Source organism: Mesoplodon densirostris, chromosome 8, assembly GCF_025265405.1.
Source record: "Mesoplodon densirostris isolate mMesDen1 chromosome 8, mMesDen1 primary haplotype, whole genome shotgun sequence".
NCBI classification, from domain to species: domain Eukaryota; kingdom Metazoa; phylum Chordata; class Mammalia; order Artiodactyla; family Ziphiidae; genus Mesoplodon; species Mesoplodon densirostris.
This window is the reverse complement of record NC_082668.1, coordinates 69047197-69070381: the sequence shown is the minus strand read 5'-3', so window position 1 is coordinate 69070381 and position 23185 is coordinate 69047197. Positions and strand designations below refer to the sequence as shown.

The 23185-nt window shown below is 34.6% G+C and overlaps 1 protein-coding gene across 5 annotated transcripts in view; it reads right to left on the bottom strand.

Annotated features, from left to right (window-relative positions):
- Positions 1-3897, bottom strand: part of MBD5 (methyl-CpG binding domain protein 5) — a 187339-nt gene extending 183442 nt beyond the window's left edge. For all 5 annotated transcript variants that reach the window (XM_060106166.1, XM_060106167.1, XM_060106168.1 and 2 more), the window contains exon 1: positions 3833-3897. The gene's annotated coding sequence lies outside the window, so the exon portion shown is untranslated. The remainder of the gene's footprint in view (positions 1-3832) is intronic.
- Positions 3898-23185: the final 19288 nt, after the last annotated feature.

Below are 23185 nucleotides of genomic sequence, written 5' to 3'. Positions count from 1 at the left end.
TTCTCAGCAACTAAAGTATTTTAAAGTTACAATATGTATCTTTAGAAGTCAAATGATATGGATATGGAATAATTTATCAGGTGGAAAAAAGGCAAAAATCATTTGGAAAGTGATAAAAATCAATGAATGTTTTCCAAGATGCTAAGAAAATACGTTCATTTATTAGGAAGAAAAGAAATTTCTATGGTAAGTAGTCCAACTACTAAACCAAATGTCAGATTTCATGTTTGTAAGCACAAATAGTTTAATCATGATAACTACATTTTTTTGCTGAAATATTACTGCTAAATACTCTATGGAAACCTAAAAATACTGGTAATAAAAACAAGTGTTTGCTGATATTAAAACTTGTTAAAATTTTAACTAAATTATATAGTATCCTGAAGAGGATGTAGGAAAAAAATAAGGGAAGTAGTCATATACAGAAATGTAGTGAATTAGAGTGCATGCCCCAATCAACAGTGGCAGTGCAATAATTTGTGTAACTGTGGCCAGATAGTCTGATTATTCAAGAGAAACCAGAGATTTGGATTTTAATGCAAAATCTCCCCATTTTGAAAGATTATGTGATACAGATGATACAAGCCTGCTGGCTGAATCTGGCCTGTAGGACAGTCGTTTGCAAACCAAGTATAAAGGAATGTTATTTTGGTTATCTATGGCTGATTTACATTTTTAGTGCAGAAAGAAAATGTTTCAAACACTTTAGTCCAATTTTCTCATGTCAATCCTATTAATACCATTCTTTTTTTAAAGTAAATTTACAAATGAAAATATAAAATTGTAATATCATTTTATCCATTTCTAAATGTTTTGACACTGGATAAGAGGCAGAAGAGAAAAGAGAAGATATATGTGCATCTGAGCTTGGCAATATTTACTGAAGAACCGTTATCATCTCAAAGATACACAACTGCAATCCAGACTACTTTTTCTGCTTTCCTTTAGGTTTCTCTTAGTTATTCAGAAAGACAGAGTGCTGAAAACTGAGCTGTCTATTTGTTTCAAGAGCAGATGGGAAAAGTAGCTACTCTCAAATGTGATTAAAATGTGAGGCCTCCATTTAGTATTTATTTTTCTTTTTAAGCTTCAGATTTTGGGCTGAAGCAACTTTTTTTTTTTTTTTTTTTTTTTGCGGTATGCGGGCCTCTCACTGTTGTGGCCTCCCCCGTTGCGGAGCGCAGGCTCCGGACGCGCAGGCTCAGCGGCCATGGCTCATGGGCCCAGCCGCTCCGCGGCATATGGGATCCTCCCAGACCGGGGCACGAACCCGTATCCCCTGCATCGGCAGGCGGACTCTCAACCACTTGCGCCACCAGGGAGGCCCGGGCTGAAGCAACTTTAATCAAGAGAAGAAGGACCAGACAGCTGCTGCAGCCTTAGTCCACTGCTTATGTCTCTGCCAGGAGAATGCTATAACAACAGTCACAGCAAACAATCAACTCTATCTTTTGTCAAAGCTATGAGAAAAACTCATTCATATATTGTTGGGGGGAGTCCAGTGAAGGTGTAAAAGCTTCATTGTGGAGAGCAACTAGCCATTTTATTTTATTTAATAAAATAAAAATGTACTTACTATTTTGTATCCTGATTATGGTGGTTGTGACACAAATCTACATATGTGTTAAAAATTTATAGTATGGGACATCAGAAAGAAAAAAGTCAGTTTCACTGTATGATAATAAGAAAACAAAGCAAGTGAGTATAGCACGTGGGCATCAGGGTTGTAGACATTTTCAGGTTGATAATCATAGGACCTTAAAGGTGGGCAATGCTGACAATTCTCATCCATTATCTCATCTAATTTCATAATCACCCAATTAAGACAGCCTGGTCTCCAATTTTTGCCGAGGAGTACACCAAGGCTCCGTGAGAGGGGAAATGACTTGCCCAAACCCACATGGCCAGGGAGTAAAGAAGCCTGGACCAAATCCAGGCTGTCTGCACAACTCCAACAGGCTCCATCCCTGATGCCTCTACTCTGTTTTTTTGTGGTGGTTGAAACAATAAACTTATTTTTAAAAGAATGCACTTATTCTTTCACCCTGTAAATCCTACTTTGGAAATTTATCCTATAGATACCCTACACATGTACAAAATAATAATATTCACATTTTTAAAAACTGTAGCAATGGTTATATCAGCAAAAGACTGAATACAACTCAAATGTTCCTCTATGAAGGGCTAACTAAATGAACTATGGCAAGCACTTCCAATAGAATACCATGAATGGTATTCTAAAAAAGAATGAAGAAGCTCTCCATGTACTGATAAGAAAACAAAAACGAAAACAAAATAAAACTCCAAGATAAACTGTTCAGTAAAAAAAGCAAAGCACAAAACAGTATACGTAGTATGCTATGATTTGTGTAAGAAAGGTAAGAATCTTTCTGTCTATGTTGTTGTGTTTGTGTGTATAAACAGATACCAGGATACATAAGAAACCAGTAATAGCTTTGACCAGAAGGGGGTGATGGTGGGAGCAGATGGGAACAGGACTCAAAGTAAGATTCTCAGTGAATACTTTTTCATACTGCTTTGTTTTTTGAACCATACATGGAAAGTTAAGAAGACAGTTAAGAAAGGGGTTAAAAGGAGCTGAGTGGAACTACAAGTTTACGTGCTAACCTTTTACTGGGCTTCCAGGAACTAAAATTTTAGTTTAACATTTACCCTGCTCTGGTAACGACAAAGCATGTTCCACTTAGAGTAGTTTCTGTTACATTTGAGTCTGGAGAAGGAAGGGAAAAGCTGTATTGGAGACTTAGGTGGGGAACACATTTCTTGTGACTTAAAATAGAGCCATTGGGACATCCTTGGTGGTGCAGTGGTTAAGAATCTGCCTGCCAATGCAGGGGACACGGGTTCGAGCCCTTGTCTGGGAAGATCCCATGTGCTGCAGAGCAACTAAGCCCGTGCGTCACAGTTACTGATCCTGCACACTACAGCCCATGAGTCACAACTACTTAGCCTGCATGCCACAACTACTGAAGCCCATGCACCAAGAGCCTGTGTTCTGCAACGAGAAGCCACCTCAATGAGAAGCCCACACACCGCAACGAAGAGTAGCCCCTGCTCACCTCAACTAGAGGAAGCCCACACATAACAACGAAGACCCAATGAGGCCAAAAAAAAAAAAAAAGAGAGAGACATCAACTAAGGATAAACCTCACTTCTTAGAGTTTGGCATAGTCCACTAAAGGTATGTAGTAATTTTATCCAAATAGGGAAGGAAATGCCTGCTCAGCTGACTCCAGAACTAAAATTAGGATTCCTTTATTGCTTTTCCAAATTGCTAAGAACTAAATATTGTATGCTGTGTTTGAAAGAGCAAAGGATTCTAAAACTTCGGTCTCAGCAGTTAAACTGTCAAATATAAACACTAGATAATGTATATCACTACCATCCCCTAACAATCATTCTTCATAGACTCCTCTCTGAGAGTTTATCCTTATTACAAAAGTACAGGATGGACTGCAAATGAAACAAACTTTATAGGCTCAGGGTAACCTGGTTTCCATATGAGCTCCATAAAGCCACTGTAATGAAGGCAAGCAATCACAGCTTATATTTCTACAGTGATTTACAGTTTACAGATTGCATTCTCATAACTTATTTAACCTTTGCAAACACTCTGGTATGTGGGTATTATTATCTCTGTTTAAGAAATTAAGAAACTGAGGTTCAGAGAGGTGATGTTGTTGGATAAAATCCCACCTCCAGGGACTGGCAGAGTCCAGATGTGTACCTAGATCTTCTGATTCTGAGCTCAAATGATTTTCTATTATCACACAGTTATATATAATTATCAATGCCTGTCATAAATACCCACCTGATTAGTTTAGATATAACTAGTGATAGTTATATCTGATGAGACGATTAAGTCTTAAAGTCGGTCTGTAAGGAAAAAATATCCAGTAGTCAAAATTACCTTTGAAGCTAATTTAAATCACCCATAAGGTATAAAGATAATATGGGGGGTTAACAATCTTGGTAATACTTAATTTCAAAGTACAAATCAATAAATCACATTTACTAGGGTATATACCTAAATATAATTTTATACATGTGTTATTTACATATATTTCACAAAAGAGAATGGCTCTAGGTGAATTTACATAATTTAATGTGCATATTATGAACTTCACTGTAAAAATAATAGCTAACATTCATTGAGGGCTTACTACAAGTCATATATTATACTAATGTTTTATATATTACCATATTTAATCCTTTACATGTCTATGAAGTAGATACAAACTCATAAATACAGATGAAGAAACAAAAGTCTTGGAAAGGTTGAGTCACACAGGGAGTGAATACCAATTGCCATGATTTGAAACCATTCACTCTGAGTCTAGAAATTATGCCCATAGAATATGAATTGGTGTTCATTTTCTTGTTCTGATGCACCAAATCTATGGCATTAAATAAGGCAGCAGAATGAATCTTATATATATATCAAAGATGAAGGGTTTGACAAAGATTCATATCCTAACTTCCAAATTCTTACATAAAAACTATATTGATAGGACTTCTGGTCAAGATGGCAGTGGGAGTACACATTTTAGAGACTTCTCTGTTTCAGATACTTAGTAATAACAGATAAGAGAAAATAGTAAAAAATATAATTGTATAAAAATAAAAATTGACATGTAACAGAACACAAAGTAGTAAGCAAGGTTGACAGCATAGACTTGTTTGGTTCCAGGTTTGGTAGCAGTCAGAGGCACCAGGGGTTGGATACTGCATGGGGGTGGGGATAAAAATAACTACCCAGCAAAAGACTTGCGCCAGTCTCAGTGCATGATACCTATACTGAGGAATGACTCCCCAAACTACGAAAAGAGGCTGAAAAAAGTTCTTAGAACTAAAGGTTATAAAAATGCAGGAGTCCAGAGGACACTAAGTCTACTTCCTAAAACACAGGCCAAGCCACATACTGACTCAGTGATAAAGCAGAAAAAGATAGAGATAGAGAAAAAAGTTTCCCTTCAATATGAACCTGCAAAATAATTTCCAAAGTACATGAGGCAAATTAAAGCCAAGAAAAAAAGTCAACAACCTCAACAATTAGGAGAGTATGTATGTCTTCTTTGGAGAAATGTCTATTTAGGTCTTCTGCCCATTTTTTGATTGGGTTGTTTTTTTGATATTGAACTGAATGAGCTGTTTGTAAATTTTGGAGATTAATCCCTTGTCAGTCGCATTGTTTGCAAATATTTTCTCCCATTCTGTGGATTGTCTTTTTGCTTTGTTTATGATTTCCTTTGCTGTACAAAAGCTTTTGAGTTTAATTAGGTCCCATTTGTTTATTTTTGTTTTTATTTTCATTACTCTAGGAGGTGGATCAAAAAAGATCTTGCTGTGATTTATGTCAAAGAGTGTTCTGCCTATGTTTTCCTCTAAGAGTTTTATAGTGTCTGGCCTTACATTTAGGTCTTTAACCCATTTTGAGTTCATTTTTGTGTATGGTGTTAGGACGTGTTCTAATTTCATTCTTTTTTTAAAAAAATTATTTATTTTATTCCTTTATTTTCCTTATTTTTTTAATTAATTATTTTTTTGGGGGGGCTGCACCAGGTCTTAGTTGCGGCACACGGGATCTTTGTTGAGGCATGTGGGATCTTTTCGTTATGGTGTGTGGTCTGTTAGGGTTTCTCTCTAGGTGTAGTGCTTGGGCTTCTCTCGAGTTGTGGTGTGTGGGTTTTCTCTCTCGAGTTGTGGCATGCAGGACTCCAGGGTGTGTGGGCTCTGTAGTTGTGGCATGCAGGCTCCAGAGTGTGTGGGTTCTATAGTTTGCAGCATGCGGGCTCTCTCGTTGAAGTGCGTGAGCTCAATAGTTGTGGTGTGTGGGCTTAGTTACACTGCAGCATGAGGGATCTTAGTTCCCCAACCAGGGATTGAACCCGTGTCCCGTGCCTTGGAAGGCGGATTCCTTACCACTGGACCACCTAATTTCATTCTTTTACATGTAGCTGTCCAGTCTTCCCAGCACCACTTACTCAAGAGACTGTCATTTCTCCATTGTATGTCTTGCTTCCTTTGTCATACATTAATTGACCATAGGTATGTGGGTTTATTTCTGGGCTTTCTATTCTGTTCCATTGTTCTATATTTCTGTTTTTGTGCCAGTATCATACTGTTTTGATTACTGTAGTTTTGTAGTACAGTCTTAAGTCAGGGAGCCCGATTCCTCCAGGTCCATAGATATTTATCCAAAGAAGACACACAGATGGCTGACAGGCACATGAAAAGATGCTCAACACTGCTAATGCAAATCAAAACTACAATGAGATATCACCTCACACCAGTCAGAATGGCCATCATCAAAAAGTCTACAAATGATAAATGCTGGAGAGGGTGTGTAGAAAAGGGAACCGTCCTACACTGTTGGTGGGAATGTAAATTGGTACAGCCACTATGGAGAACAGTATGGAGATTCCTTAAAGAACAAAATAGAGCTACCATATGATCCAGCAATCCCACTCCTGGGCATATATCTGGACAAAACACATGCACCTCAGTGTTCACTGCAGAGCTGTTTACAATAGCCAAGACACAGAAGCAACCAAAATGTCCATTGACAGATGAATGGATAAAGAAGATGTGTTACATATACACAATGGAATAGTACTCACCCATTAAAAAGAATGAAATAATGCCATTTGCAGCAACATGGATGGACCTGGAGATTATCATACTAAGTGAAGTAAGTCAGACAGAGAAAGACAAATATCATATGATATCGCTTATATGCAGAGTCTAAAAAAATGATACAAATGAACTTATTTAGAGAACAGAAACAGACTCAGAGACTTCGAAGACAAACTTATGGTTACAAAAGGGGAAAGGTGGGGTGGGGGGGATAAATTGGGAGTTTGGGATTGACATATACACACTACTATATGTAAAACAGATAACCAACAAGGACATACTGTATAGCACAGGGAACTCTATAATATTCTGGAGTAACCTAAATGGGAAAATAATTTGAAAAAGAATAATATATGTATATGTATAACTGAATGACTTTGCTGTACACCTGAAACTAACACAACATTGTAAATCAACTATGGTCCAATATAAAATAAAAATTTAAAAAGAGTATGTAAAGTTAAAAAAAGAAAACAAGTATGCAAGAACAAATATACACTTGGAGGAATCAGAAAACATCTTAAAAATAAGAGTTTAAAATTCACAAAGAAATACTGAATAAACAACATCTATAAAAATAAAAAGAAAATACAAAACAAAATCAAAAGAAAAGACGAGTAGATGTATATGGAAAAATACAACAAAAATTCTTGGAGATGAAAATATGTTAGTTGAAAAAGAAAATCCTAGCATACAGTAGAAATTCTAGACTGAATACAGTAGAAAAGACAGTAAACTAGAAAACAGGATTAAGGAATTCACAAAGAGTGAGATACAGAGAGGTGAAAATTGTGAAACAGCGACTAACAGTCATGGAGGGAACAGGCTTTAACATATATCAAAACAGATATTTCAGAAATAGAATATAAAAGGCATGGCAGATAAGCAATGTTTAGACACGTGCCTGAGATATTTCTGGTACTAAAGATCAATGTGATATCTAAGATCGAAAGCAACATCACCATTAAATCTACAGAAAGATACATGAAAATAAATCCACACCTCAACCCCCACATAGAGCAAATGTAAAAATCAAGGTGGATAAGAAAATCTTAATACTGTTAGAGAGAAAAAAAGATTAGCTGTAAAGTAATAATAATTATATAGCAGACTTCTTATTGTATCCAAATGCTAAAGATATTAGAGGAATATCTTCAAAGTACTGAGGGAAAAACAACTGCAACCCAAACATTTAAAACTACCTACCATTAAGTAGTAAGGCCAAAATAAAGGTATTTCTAGGCCTATAAGATCTAGTTTACCTGCTAGACATGTTTGTTGAAATAGCTACTTCTTAAAGCAAGGAAAACACTGAACACTGAGGGAAAGCATGGGACATAAGACATAACTCTGAGCACAGAAATCAAATTAATCTTTTAAAAAGTAAAACCAACAAAACACAAAGGCGTTATTACAATTCTAGAAAAAATTATTAACAAAGGTGGGAGATAAACCATGCAAAGATTGCTTAGGTAGAGGATAGAATAAATGATTTTAAAATTTATGAGAAAATATGATAGTACTTACGTATATTAAAATTTATGGGTAATGATTAAAATGATCAAAATATAAAGTTACAGCTTCCAAACCAGCAGAGGAGAAAAAAAAAGCAGAAAAGAATATAAGTTCAACAGATAGCATGAAAGGAGGAAAAAAGGAAAGAAAAATTAAACAAAACCAAAATAAAATGGTAAAAATGAATCAAATGTGTCTATGTCTACAATAAATACAAATGCGTTAAACTAACTCCTTAAAAAATATGAGACTGGAATTAGGGAAATGAATCCAGCTTTATGATGCTCAGATGAGACACACCTAGAACCAAATGATTCAGTGGTATAAAAACAAAGAAAAATGGAAAAGATATTCCAGGCAGTACTAGTACTTCTTTTGGCTAAGAGGTAAGAATGTAGAAGATTTGAACAACAGAATTAATAAGTTTTTCTAGCAGCTGTATATAGAACACAGCACCAAAAAATAGAGAATTCCTTTCAAGTACATATGAGACCATTGATGAAAAATGAGGACAAAATAAACTTCAAAATAAGCCTCAATAAGTATCAAAGATTCAGACTCATACAGACCAGTAGTCTGATCATAATACAGATAAATTTCCATGTAAAAATACAGATAAATTTCAAGTGTATTACACTAAGTGAAAGAAGACAAAATCAAAAGGTACACATGGTATGATTATATTTATATGACAATCTGGAAGAGACACACTATAGGGACAGAAAACAAACCATTGGTTTCCAAGGACTGGAGTTGAGGAGAGGCATAGACTACAAAAGGGCACAAAGAAATTCTTGTGGGTGATGGAGGTTCTATAACTTCACTATGGTGGTGGGTAAATGAATATATACATTTACCAAAGCTCAGAACTGTACACTAAAAAGGTAATTTTACTTTGTGCAACTTATACCCTAATTAACCTGATTTTGAAACCCTGCTTAATTAATTAAAACAGTAATAAAGGTATCACTTCAGATGCATTTATTAAATTAGAAAATGCTTAAAAATCAATAAAATGTTTCAATCAAAGAAGGGTGAAAAAAAGAGTAAATATAAGTAAGAAGGGGACTTTCATGGAGGTCCAGTGGTTAAGACCCTGCGCTTCCAATGTAGGGGGCACGGGTCTGATCACTGGTCAGGGAACTAGGGTTCTGCATGCCACATGGCACGGCCTTAAAAAAAGAGGAAAAAAGAAGGAGGGAAATGATAAAAATAACAATGTAAACCAATCTCTAGCCAGACTGATGAATAGAGCAAACAAAAGACATTATGAATGAGAAGGGGACACTACCACAGATAAGGTATGAAAAATAACAAAATATTAAAAACCTTAGGACATATTTGCTAGTGTGGAGGAACTGAACAATTTATGCCTGTTTGCCTGTTTTTTTAATCTGATAGAATTCAAGTAAAGGGGTAGGTTTTACAAAATGCTTCATAGTGGCATACTAAAATCAAACTTTAACGATCTATATTCCTCCTGAGGTCTCACTAGGAATCTCTTCCCTATTACGCAAATCTTATGCATCTTTTCAGTCCCAAGGCTCTGAACTTTCCATAAGTTCTTCCCATTTCTCATAGCTGCTAATTGCCTTCTCTACATGATTATTGTCCATTCAACCAGACTTTACACTTACTTTGTATTCTCAGATGGGCTTAACAAAATGCTCTATAAATACTGTGAATAACAACTGAAAATTGTTCCTGAAGAATGATGTTGAAGAAAGGAAGACACAATTGTTTTCTGAAGTTATAGAGCCAAGAGTAAATCAACTGAGTATATTAAAACTAGAAAAAGACAAACTTTCCCTTTCCTTTTCCCTGGGTTTGAAGTTTTTGAAAGGACTAATATAAGCTTTATCAAATTCTGAACTCCTGACACTGGATACATATACAACTGCTCTTTATGATAAGAAAACAAACAAAAAAAGTCATATATATGAAAAGAAGGTGTTTGTTCTGAAGAGGCACACTAAATATTTCCCTGTAAAACAGATTTATGTCAAGAAAGAGCATATCATTTCAAAAAAATCTCCTAGATGGTAACTAAAGTCAATGCATAATTCTCGACTGGAAACTGGACTGGAGAAAAAAATTACTATAATAGGACAGTATTGAAATAACTGGCAAAATTTGAATATAGACTGTATACTTAGATAACAGTACTGCATCAATGTTAAATTTAAATTTTTTGATTTCAATAACTATTTTAAGTCATGTAAAAGAATGTCCCTACTTTAGGAGATATTACTGAAGTAACTATTTAGACAAAAGTCAAGGTCTGTAATTTAATCTCAAATAGTTTAGCCAAATAATGATAAGTGATTTATGGATATGATAAGACATAGACCAAATATGGCAAATGTGAAAACACATTGATCTAGGTGAAGAGTATAATGATATTAATTAAACTATTCTTCCAAATTTTCTGTAGCTTTGAGATTTTTCAAAATAAAATTTTAAAAAATACTCAGATAATAAATAGTTACAAAATAACAATTTTTCAAAAATTAAAAAAAATTTCTAATTTGTTTAAAAACAAACATATAACTATCCAAGAAATATTTCAAATTAAAATAGAAAGTTTAGGGCTTCCCTGGTGGCACAGTGGTTAAGAGTCCGCCTGCCGATACAGGGGACACGGGTTCATGCCCCGGTCCGGGAAGATCCCACATGACGCGGAGCAGCTGGGCCCGTGAGCCATGGCCGTTGAGCCTGCACGTCCGGAGCCTGCACGTCCGGAGCCTGTGCTCCGCAACGGGAGAGGCCACAACAGTGAGAGGCCCATGTACCGTAATAAATAAATAAATAAATAAATAAAATAGAAAGTTTATAACCATGAAAAATATGAAATCAGTAAATATTGCTTTTAAATAAAAACATGATCACCAAATTTTTAAAAAGCAATAAATGCTGCAAGCAGCAAGTAGGTGAATTTAGAAGACTGTTTTAGAAGACTATTCTCCTAGAATTCAAACTAAAAGGGAAAAGAAATAAAAAGCAAAGAGAAAGTGATTCTGAGGATATGATGGTTAATTTTATGTCAACTTGGTTGCACTCTAGTGCACAGTGGTCTGATCAAACACCAGTCTAGATATTCCTGTGAAGCTAATTTTTAGATGTAATCAACATGTAAAATCAATAGATACTGGACTTCCCTGGTGGTCCAGTGGTTAAGAATCCGCCATCTAATGCTGGGGACGTGCGTTCGGTCTCTGGTGGGGGAACTAAGATCCCACGTCCCATGGGGCAACTAACCCATGCACCACAACTACAGGGCCCACTCACTCTAGAGCCTGCACGCCACAACTAGAGAGCCCCTGCGCTGCAACTACTGAGCCCGCACACTCTGGACCCCATGTGCCGCAACTAAAGAGAAGCCCGCGTGCCGCAATGAAGGATCCCATGTGCCACAACTAAGACCCGACACAGCCAAATTAATTAATTAATTAATGGAAAAAAATCAATAGACGTCGAGTAAAGCAGTTAACTGGTAATGTGGGTGGGTCTCATCGAATAACTTGAAGGCATTTAGAGGAAAGACTGAGGTCCTCCAAGTAGAAATGAATTCTGTTTACAGACTGCCTTGGGATGCAAGACTGCAACATCAACTCCTGCTGGAATTTTCAGACTGAAATCTGCCTACATATTTCAGACTTGCCTGCCAGCTGCCACAACTGCACAAACCAATTCCTTAAAATAAATCTCTTTATATACATAAAAAAATCTCTTTATATATACAAATATGTATACATTCATACATATGGTATGTATACACATACATATATTCCATTGGTTCTCTGGAGAACCCGCATACAGAGGACAAATCCAGGAGGTCCAATATAATAAGAATTTGAGTGGGAGAAAAGATAGTAGATGGGAGGGGAGCAATCAAATAAATAATACTAGAAACTTTCCCGAGATAAAGGAAAATATGAATTTTCACAATAAAAGGGCTTACTCAAACTTACACAAAGAAGTCTTACTCATAAAAAACTCTGGTGATACATTTAAATCTAAAGAATTTAAATAATAAAGGAAAGACAAAACCCTATATGGGTTTCAAGCAGAAAAAACATGTCATCTAAAATGAAATACATCAGATTGACACTAGACTTCTCTCATACCATATGTAATAGAAGGCAGTGGACCATAATCAATTAATTTTTAAAAGTAAAAGATTTCTGCCCAAGAATCTAAAACTAGCCTAGCGCTACTGTTCACTTTCAAAGACACAAAAGTATTGCAGTCATGCAAGGACTCAGAAACTTACCATCCATCATAAAAAAAAATGAATTTGGGGCTTCCCTGGTGGTGCAGTGGTTGAGAGTCCGCCTGCCGATGCAGGGGACACGGGCTTGTGCCCCAGTCCGGGAGGATCCCACATGCCACGGAGTGGCTGGGCCCATGGGCCATGGTCGCTGAGCCTGTGCGTCCGGAGCCTGTGCTCCGCAATGGGAGAGGCCACAACAGTGAGAGGCCCACGTATCGCAAGACAAAAACAAAAACAAAAACAAAAAACAAATGAATTTAAGAAATGCAAAATATTTAATAATGAAGAAGTATCACCAAAAAACTATTAAAGCTTTGGATTATATGCCCAAGTTAACATGGGTCTAAGCCAAAGAACATGTTAAAATAATCATTTAACAAAATTTAAGTAATGTAAAAAAGATAATGTTGATCTAAAGCTAAAAGTCAAGATTATCACAACAAAAAAGTGGTATGTGTGCATGCGCACACACACTTGTGTGTGTGTTTGTGGTGAGGGTAAGAATGGGAGTAAGTAAAATGTTAAATCTCTCATTGTACATGAGGGGTACTATTACATAATTTTATTCATGACCTTGAAAGAAGAAAAAAGCATTAGTAGAGTAAAAATATAATGTAAAACTTCCAAGTGGGAACTAGAATAAAAAAAGATCAAGAAAAACTCAGCAGATATAGCAGAATATAGGAAGAGAAAAAGAAAAGAGCAAACTATAAAAATACAATCCAAAAAGAGATGCAAAAATCCTCAACAAAATATCACCAAACCAAATTCAATAATACATTAAAAGGGTAATATACCATGATCAAGTGGAATTTATCCTAGGAATGCAAGAATGGTTCAATATCCTCAAGTCAATCAATGTGATACACCACAATAACAAACTGAAGAATAAATATCATATGATTATCTCAATAGATGTAGAAAAAAGTTCTGAAAAATTCAATATCCATTTATGATAAAAACTCTCAACAAAGTGGGTGTTGAGGGAAATCTACCTCAACATAGTAAAGGTCATATATGACAGCCCACAGCTAACTCCATACTCAATGGTCAAAAGCTGAAAGTATTTCCACCAAGAGCAGGAACAAGACAAGGATACTCACCCTAGACACATTATTCAGCATCTCAAAAGTATTGGAAGTCCTAGTCACAGCAATCAGATAAGAAATAGAAATAATCCAAAATGGAAAGGAAGAAGTAAAACTGTCACTGTTTGCAGATGACATGATACTATACATAGAAAATCCTAAAGATGCCACCAAAAATCTACTAGAGCTAATCAATGGATTTGGTAAAGTTGCAGAATACAAAATTAATATGCAGAAACCTGTTGCATTTCTATACACTAACAACGAACTATTGGAAAGAGAAATTAAGGAAACAATTCCATTTACAACTGCATCAAAAAGAATAAAATACCTAGGAATAAATCTGACTAAAGAGGTAAAAGACCTGTACTTGGAAAACTACAAGACACTGATGAAAGAAATTGAAGATGACAAAAACAGATGGGAAGATATACTGTGTTCATAGATTGGAAGAATCAATATTGTTAAAGTGTCCATAACTACCCAAGGCAATCTACAGATTCAATGCAATTTCTTTAAAAATACCAATGGCATTTTTCACAGAAGAAATAATTTTAAACTTTGTATGAAAACAACACAAAAGACCCTGAATAGCCAAAAGAATCTTGAGAAAGAAGAACAAAGCTGGATGTATCATGCTCCCTGATTTCAACGACACTACAAAGCTACAGCCATCAAAACAGTATGGTACTGGCACAAAAACAGACACAGAGATAAATGGAACAGAAGAGAGAGCCCAGAAATAAACCCACACACTTATGGTCAATGAATCTATGACAGAGGGAGCAAGAATATACATTAGGGAAAAGATAGCCTCTCCAAAAAATTATAGGCAGTAAGCTCTTTGACATCAGTCTTAGTAATATTTTTTGGATATGTCTTCTCAGGCAAGGGAAATAAGAGCAAAAATAAACAAGCAGGAATACATCAAACAAAAAAGCTTTTGCACAGTGAAGGAAAGTATCAACAAAATGAAAAGGCCACCTAGTAAATGGAAGAATGTATTTGCAAACAATATATCTGATGAAGAGTTAATATCCAAAATATACAAAAAACTCATACCAGTCAACATCAGAAAAACAAACCACCCAATTACAAAATGGGCAGAGGACCTGAACAGACATCTTTCCAAAGACATACAGATGGCCAATAGGCACAGGAAAAGATGCTCACCATCACTAATCGTTAGGGAAATGAAAATCAAAAGCACAATAAAACATCACCTCACACCTGTTAGAATGGCTATTTTCAAAAAGACAGCAAATAAGAATTGTCAAGAATGTGGAGAAAAGGGAACTCTCATGTTCTGTTGGTGGGAATGTAAATTGGTGCAGCCACTATGAAAAATAGTATGGAGGTTCCTCAAAAAAACTAAAAATGGAACTACCATATTGATCCAGCAATTCCACTTTTGGTTATATATCCAAAGAAAACAAAAACACTAATCCAAAAAGTACATGCATCCCAATGTTCACTGCAGCATTATTTACAAAAGCCAAGATATGGAAGCAACCTAAGTGTCCACTGACAGATGAATGGATAAAGAATATATAATGGACTATTATTTAGCCATAAAAGCAATGAAATTTTGCCATTTGCAACCACATGGATGGGCACACTTATATGTGAAATCTGAAAAACAAATGAGCAAACATAACAAAAGATAAACAGTTATAGATACAGAGAACAATCAGGTGGTTGCCAGAGGGGAGGTGGGGGTGGTGCAGAAGAAATAGGTGAGGGAGATTAAGCAAACGTCCAGTTGCAAAATAAATCAGTCATGGATATGAAGTGTACGGTGTGGGGAATATAATCAACAACTATGAAATATCTTTGTATGGTGACATATGGTAACTTAGACTTATTGTGATCATTTTGTAATGTATAGGAGTATCAAATCACTATGTTGTATAACAGGAACTAACAGTGTTGTAGGTCAATGACACTTCAAAAATCAAATAAATAAAAAACCAAACTCATAGAAAAAGAAATCAGATTTGTGTTTAATAGAGGCGGGGGTAGGGGGAATTGGATGAAGGCAGTCAAAAGGTATAACCTCCCTGCTAAGTACTAGGGCTGTAATGTACAACAAGATAAACATATAATTAACACTGCTATATGTTATATATGAAAGTTGTTAAGAGAGTAAATCCTAAGAGTTCTCATCACAAAGAAAAATATTTTTTTCTTCTATTTCTTTAATTTTGTATCTATATGAGATGATAGATGTTCACTAAACTTAGTGTGATAATCATTTCATGATGTATGTAAGTCAAACCATTATGCTATACACCTTAAACTTATTCAGGGTTGTATGTCAATTATATCTAAATAAAACTGGAAGAAAAAAACAGTCCAACACTGATAAGTATATGTGATGACAGTGAACTGCTCATATTTGTAAGGGACAGAGGCGAATTCTAGCACTGTCACTTCCCAGGGCACATATGAGAGATATAACAAAAGAAAAAAAGAGAAATGTTTTCTAAAAATAAGTGTAAAAAATAGAGAACATGGAAACAAACATATTTCTTCTCATAGTAACAGTGAGATCATTCAGTTCTTTGTCTAGAAAAATAAGACTCTTAGGCTAGTCTAAACAACAAAATTGATTTCTATGCTGCTTTCTATGCTATAAGAAAGCAATTCTATGCTATATAAGAAATTATATGCTGTAAGATTCACATGTTAAAAATTTCTAAGCAAAGGTTAAAATTAAAGGAAAAGATAAAGATATATCAAGCAAATACGAACAAAAAAAGGAAGAGGGGCAACATTAACAGTACATTTGGGGAAATCAAAGCAAATGCACATTCACCGACAAAGTGAATTAAAAAAAACTGATCAGAAGTGTAGATCTACAATAAGGATATATATATATATTTTATGAAGTTTTATACTACAAATAACATAGCACTTAAAAAGGAAACAAAAGAAAGCTATTTGAAATTCAAGGAAAACAAGAAAAGATGGAAGTAATTGTTTTGGGAAAACAGCTTCTCTAACACAGTCATTTACAAATCAAGCATCTAGAAGTAAATTAAAGGATTAACCAACATAATGGATGCACATAACTTTGTATATAACAGAAACACATTTTCTTCAAACGTCCATGTAGTGTTTATCAAAACTGATTATATTCTGTACTACATAGAAAACTTCACTGAACTCCAAAAATAAAAAAATTTATAAGCCAGCCACTAATCACAGGGCAATAAAACTGGAAACTACTGACTAAAGATAAAGAGTATAAATAATACTATCTAGAGACTAAAAATCATTCTCCAAAGAGGAAATAAAAACATAAATTGCAGATTCTATGCTTTATAAAGAACAATAAAGGCAGTCAAAAACTCTTAAGATGTGTTTCTGCTATGAGATGATAGGTTGAACTCATATTTCCATTTCCTCTCTCTTGAGATTTCCTTAATATACTAGTAATGAAATACTTTTTTAAATGGAAAAACATACAATAAGGAAAGAAAATGAAAGCCATCTATCTGTAGAAAAGGGAGCTTAATAACTTTGGAAAGAATGAAAGTAGAAGGAGTGGTAAATGATAAAGCAGAGCTTAGAAAGTAAAGTTGAGAAAAGTCTTTAAAAAGTAGAATTACAAGCACAAGGAAGGATATAGTAAGTTAAGAGTTACAAAGGACTGATTCTAAAGGGTTAACATTCAACTAAGTCTCAGAATGAGAAAAAAATAAGGACATAGAAATGAAAAAAATAATCATAGAAATAACAGAAGGTAGAATGCCAGAGACAAAAAGGATATAAGACCTCAGATTTAAGGAGACCTGTATGCCAAGTACAATAGATTTAAGAAATACCTATAATTAGACATATCTTTATGAAAATTTGGACCACCAGATAAAGATCTCTTACAGGCTTCCAGAAGGAAGAAACAAGTCACAGATCAATCATCTGATAAGCAACACTGAAAGAAATGGAGCAATATCTTAAATTTGTGAGAAGATGATTTTGAAATCAGATATCTAACAAACGCAGTTTTCGATCTTTTCTTTTTTTCTTTTTGGCTGTGCCACACAGCTTATAGGATCTTAGTTCCCCGACTGAGGACTGAACCCAGGCTCCCAGCATTGGAAGTGAGATTCCCAACCACTGGACCACAAACGCAGTTTTCAAATATGAAAAGTCGAATAAAAAGACTTTCAGGCATACAAGAATTTCCTATTACCCTTTCTTGGATGATTATTTGAGCTTGAGCATCTAGCAATAGAGAGGGAATCAAGAAAGAGGAAAACTAGGGAGTGTAAGAAATGGCAGATCCCACTCAGGAGAGTTGATTAGACACTCAGATGTTTAAGTGTCAGACTAAAATATACTCTAGCAAATGGAAAAAAATGGAGAGACTGAAGGAAAGATGAGTGTCAAGGAAGAATATTGAGCAAAACTACATGCAAACTTACAGTTGTACATTGGCAAAATGAAATTTAGTTATAATGTATAATGGTTGAGGGTGGAGAGAATGCAAGGAAAATCCAAGCATGTTAAGGGTTTGTTTTGGTAGAATATGCTGATTACCTCTATACTTTATTAGTAAACAAAAGTTTACACATATGGGCATAGGCAAAAATGAAAACAGAATACAAAATTTCCAAACCATCAAAAGAAAAACCAAAATAAAGAAGAAAAGTTAGATCAGTTCAACAGAAAGCAGGGAAAAATATAAGATGAATAAATACACAAAAAAGTAATAAGTAGAAAACTAAACAATTATGGGGTAGGAAAAAGTATAAACTATGCAAGTATATCAATAGTCATAATGCATAATAACGAATTTTATTCCTCCATTAAAAGATAAAGACTCTGGCAAAAAAAAAAAAAAAAAAAAGAAAGAAAGAAAGAAAGAAAACCCAGGGCCATACTAGTTAAAAAAGACACAGTTAAATCAATATGATGGAGATGCTGAAAATCAAAGAGTAAAAAAGATATACCATGAAAATGCCAACAAAAGTATGCAGATACCAGAATAAAGTTGTTAAATTGAAGACAAAATTCATTAACTGGGACAAGAAGGATATATCAATTGATAAAAGTCAAATTCTAACCAAAAATACATAATAATCTTCACACATTAGTAATACTTAGAAAAATATGTTCTCTCTCTATACACACATATATTTACTATTAACAATATATGTATGTGCATACACACATACACACACACAAATACTGTTTAATAATACAGCAGAAATAGTCATATTTACAACCATAATGGGAAACTGAATAGAGTGCTCTCATAAATCAACAATCAAGTAGTCAAAAATACATGGCAGAAAAACCAAGCTGTATCAACAGAGAATATGTATTATATTTAGATGTCCATAGAAAGTGATTATATTATTAGGTCATAAGGAAAGTTTTAATAAATTCCTCAAGTAGAAATTATGCAGACCACATTATCTAAATTAAGAAATAAAACTAAATCCACAACAAAAGAATAGTTAAAACCATATCCCCTTAGAACTTAAAAAAAAAAATAGAAAAAGCATTTTCCTAAATAATGCCTGTATTAAGGAGGAAATAAAAAATAAATTGTAGACTGTTTAGAAACAATTGACCTCAGAAGAAAACGTGGAGCTTTAAATCCATTTATTAAAAAACAAATAAAGTTTGAAATATATATACCAAGCATTTAATTCAAAAAGCCAGAAAAGAACAATAATATAAACCTAAAGAGAAAAAAGATAGTGATAAAAATAGAAAAAAAAGAAATAAACCCCCCAAAAGTTAGACTTGAACAATCACAACAAAAACTAGCTCTTTTTAAAACAGATAGCTCTAGTGCTATTTCAATAAGTTGAATGATCTTAGAGAAAGAAGAAAAGTCTTTAAATTCACTTTATGAAACTATTATACTGTGCTATAAAATACGACAATGACAAGTCAATGAGAGAAACTGAAAACTAATCTCACTTATTCTTTAATTTAGTAAATATTTCCAGAGTATCTACTCTATGCCAGGCAATGTACCAGGAAATAAGGAAAAAACAGTAAACAAATATGAGCATCTCAATAGATGCAGAGAAAGCTTTCGACAAAATTCAACACCCATTTATGATAAAAACCCTGCAGAAGGTAGGCATAGAGGGAACTTTCCTCAACATAATAAAGGCCATATATGACAAACCCACAGCCAACATTGTCCTCAATGGTGAAAAACTGAAACCATTTCCACTAAGATCAGGAGCAAGACAAGGCTGCCCACTCTCACCACTCTTATTCAACATAGTTTTGGAAGTTTTAGCCACAGCAATCAGAGAAGAAAAGGAAATAAAAGGAATCCAAATTGGAAAAGAAGAAGTAAAGCTGTCACTGTTTGCAGATGACATGATACTATACATAGAGAATCCTAAAGATGCTACCGAAAAACTACTAGAGCTAATCAATGAATTTGGTAAAGTAGCAGGATACAAAATTAATGCACAGAAATCTCTGGCATTCCTGTACACTAATGATGAAAAATCTGAAAATGAAATCAAGAAAACACTCCCATTTACCATTGCAACAAAAAGAATAAAATATCTAGGAATAAACCTACCTAAGGAGACAAAAGACCTGTATGCAGAAAATTATAAGACACTGATGAAAGAAATTAAAGATGATACAAATAGATGGAGAGATATACCATGCTCCTGGATTGGAAGAATCAATATTGTGAAAATGACTCTACTACCCAAAGCAATCTACAGATTCAATGCAATCCCTATCAAACTACCACTGGCATTTTTCACAGAACTAGAACAAAAAATTTCAAAATCTGTTTGGAAAAACAAAAGACCCCGAATAGCCAAAGCAATCTTGAGAACGAAAAACGGAGCTGGAGGAATCAGGCTCCCTGACTTCAGACTATACTACAAAGCTACAGTAATTAAGATAGTCTGGTACTGGCATAAAAACAGAAAGATAGATCAGTGGATCAGGATAGAAAGCCCAGAGATAAACCCACGCACATATGGCCAACTTATCTTTGATAAAGGAGGCAGGAATGTACAGTGGAGAAAGGACAACCTCTTCAATAAGTGGTGCTGGGAAAACTGGATAGGGACATGTAAAAGTTTGAGATTAGATCATTCCCTAACACCATACACAAAAATAAGCTCAAAATGGATTAAAGACCTAAATGTAAGGCCAGAAACTATCAAACTCTTAGAGGAAAACATAGGCAGAACACTCTATGACATAAATCACAGCAAGATCCTTTTGGACCCACCTCCTAGAGAAATGGAAATAAAAACAAAGATAAACAAATGGGACCTAATGAAACTTCAAAGCTTTTGCACAGCAAAGGAAACCATAAACAAGACCAAAAGACAACCCTCAGAATGGGAGAAAATATTTGCAAATGAAGCAACTGACAAAGGATTAATCTCCAAAATTTATAAACAGCTCATGCAGCTCAATAGCAAAAAAACAAACAACCCAATCCAAAAATGGGCAGAAGACTTAAATAGGCATTTCTCCAAAGAAGATATACAGACTGCCAACAAACACATGAAAGAATGCTCAACATCATTAATCATTAGAGAAATGCAAATCAAAACTACAATGAGATATCATCTCACACCAGTCAGAATGGCCATCATCAAGAAATCTAGAAACAATAAATGCTGGAGAGGGTGTGGAGAAAAGGGAACACTCTTGCACTGCTGGTGGGAATGTGAATTGGTACAGCCACTATGGAGAACAGTATGGAGGTTCCTTAAAAAACTAAAAATAGAACTACCATATGACCCAGCAATCCCACTACTAGGCATATACCCTGAGAAAACCATAATTCAAAAAGAGACACGTACCAAAATGTTCATTGCAGCTCTATTCACAATAGCCCGGAGCTGGAAACAACCTAAGTGTCCATCATCAGATGAATGGATAAAGAAGATGTGGCACATATATACAATGGAATATTACTCAGCCATAAAAAGAAACGAAACTGAGCTATTTGTAATGAGGTGGATAGACCTAGAGTCTGTCATACAGAGTGAAGTAAGTCAGAAAGAGAAAGACAAATACCGTATGGTAACACATATATACGGAATTAAAAAAAAATGTCATGAAGAGCCTAGGGGTAAAACGGGAATAAAGACACAGACCTACTTGAGAATGGACTTGAGGATATGGGGAGGGGGAAGGGTAAGCTGTGACAAAGCGAAAGAGAGGCATGGACATATATACACTACCAAACGTAAGGTAGATAGATAGTGGGAAGCAGCCGCAGAGCACAGGGAGATCAGCTCGGTGCTTTGTGACCACCTGGAGGGGTGGGATGGGGAGGGTGGGAGGGAGGGAGATGCATGAGGGAAGGGATGTGGGAACAGATGTATATGTATGACTGATTCACTTTGTTATAAAGCATAAACTAATAAAAAAAACCAGTAAACAAAAAGATAAATCCCTATTCTTCCTCCACAGAAATTTGATTTTAAAAATAAGCAAGTTAAATATATGACCAAAGAGAGTTTACATGGGGAATATGAGATATCTATGTTGGGAAATTTAATAAAATACATTATTAAATTAATAGGTTAACCCCCCCATATGATTATTACCATAAATGACTCAAGTTATTTGATAAAGTTCACTCTTTACTTCTATTTTAAATACCCTAAGTAAATTAGAAGCGGTACACTTACCAACATTATATTGTAAGAATTAGCCAATGCAACCAAGTAAGAAAATTGAGATACAAATATTAGAAAAGATTTGAAATTACCATTATTTGCTAATGATAAAATTATTTACATAAAAAACCCCAGTGTACCAATTAAACTAATACAATAGTTCATGAAGGTGGTCTGTTAAATATTAAATTGTACAATAAAAATAAGAACAAGAAGAGTTTCATATAAATAGAAACACAGTTGAAAATGTAATAGGAAAAAGAGTTCACAAGAGAAACAAAAAAGCATACACACTTCGTAATGGTAATAAACCTCACAGAAACTATACTATTAAAATCAGTAGGAATAGGATGGGCTCTTCTGGACAATAGGTTATTTATATTGAAAAATTAGATCCCTACCTTAAATCATATGTAAGGCAAGTTCCAGGTGGATTTAAGCCCTACACATGAACTGCAGATTTAAACATAAGATTTAAAAAAATTAATGAATACTATTGTTTATCAACATATATTTCAAAAGTACATAAAAACATCCATGCATTTGAATATGTTAATTTCAGAATAGTGGTTACCTCTGTAAAGGGAGGACTGGAGAAGGGATGGAAAGTGGGCTTTAGCTTTGTCAGTAACATACTATTTTTTTTCTTAAATGAGAGAGAAATCAAAATTAAATGTAATTTGATTTGATTGAAAGTTACTTAATTACCCTGTAGTTTTCAGTATATTTGAAATATTTCATAGCGAAAAATAAGGTGAGAAAAATTGCAACATTTTTAACCCACCTGATCTTTATTTTGGTGTAAATTATGAGACTAGTGTATTAATTTCATTCCAAATTGCCACAACACTATTTATTGCATAATCCATAATTTTCCCATTTTAATTTGAAATGCCACCTGTATCATGTTGTAAATTTTTTACACTTGGGCCTATTTCTTTCTTTTTTGTATGTTCATTGCAGCATTATTTTAAAAAGCCAAGACATTGAAACAACCTAAATGTTCA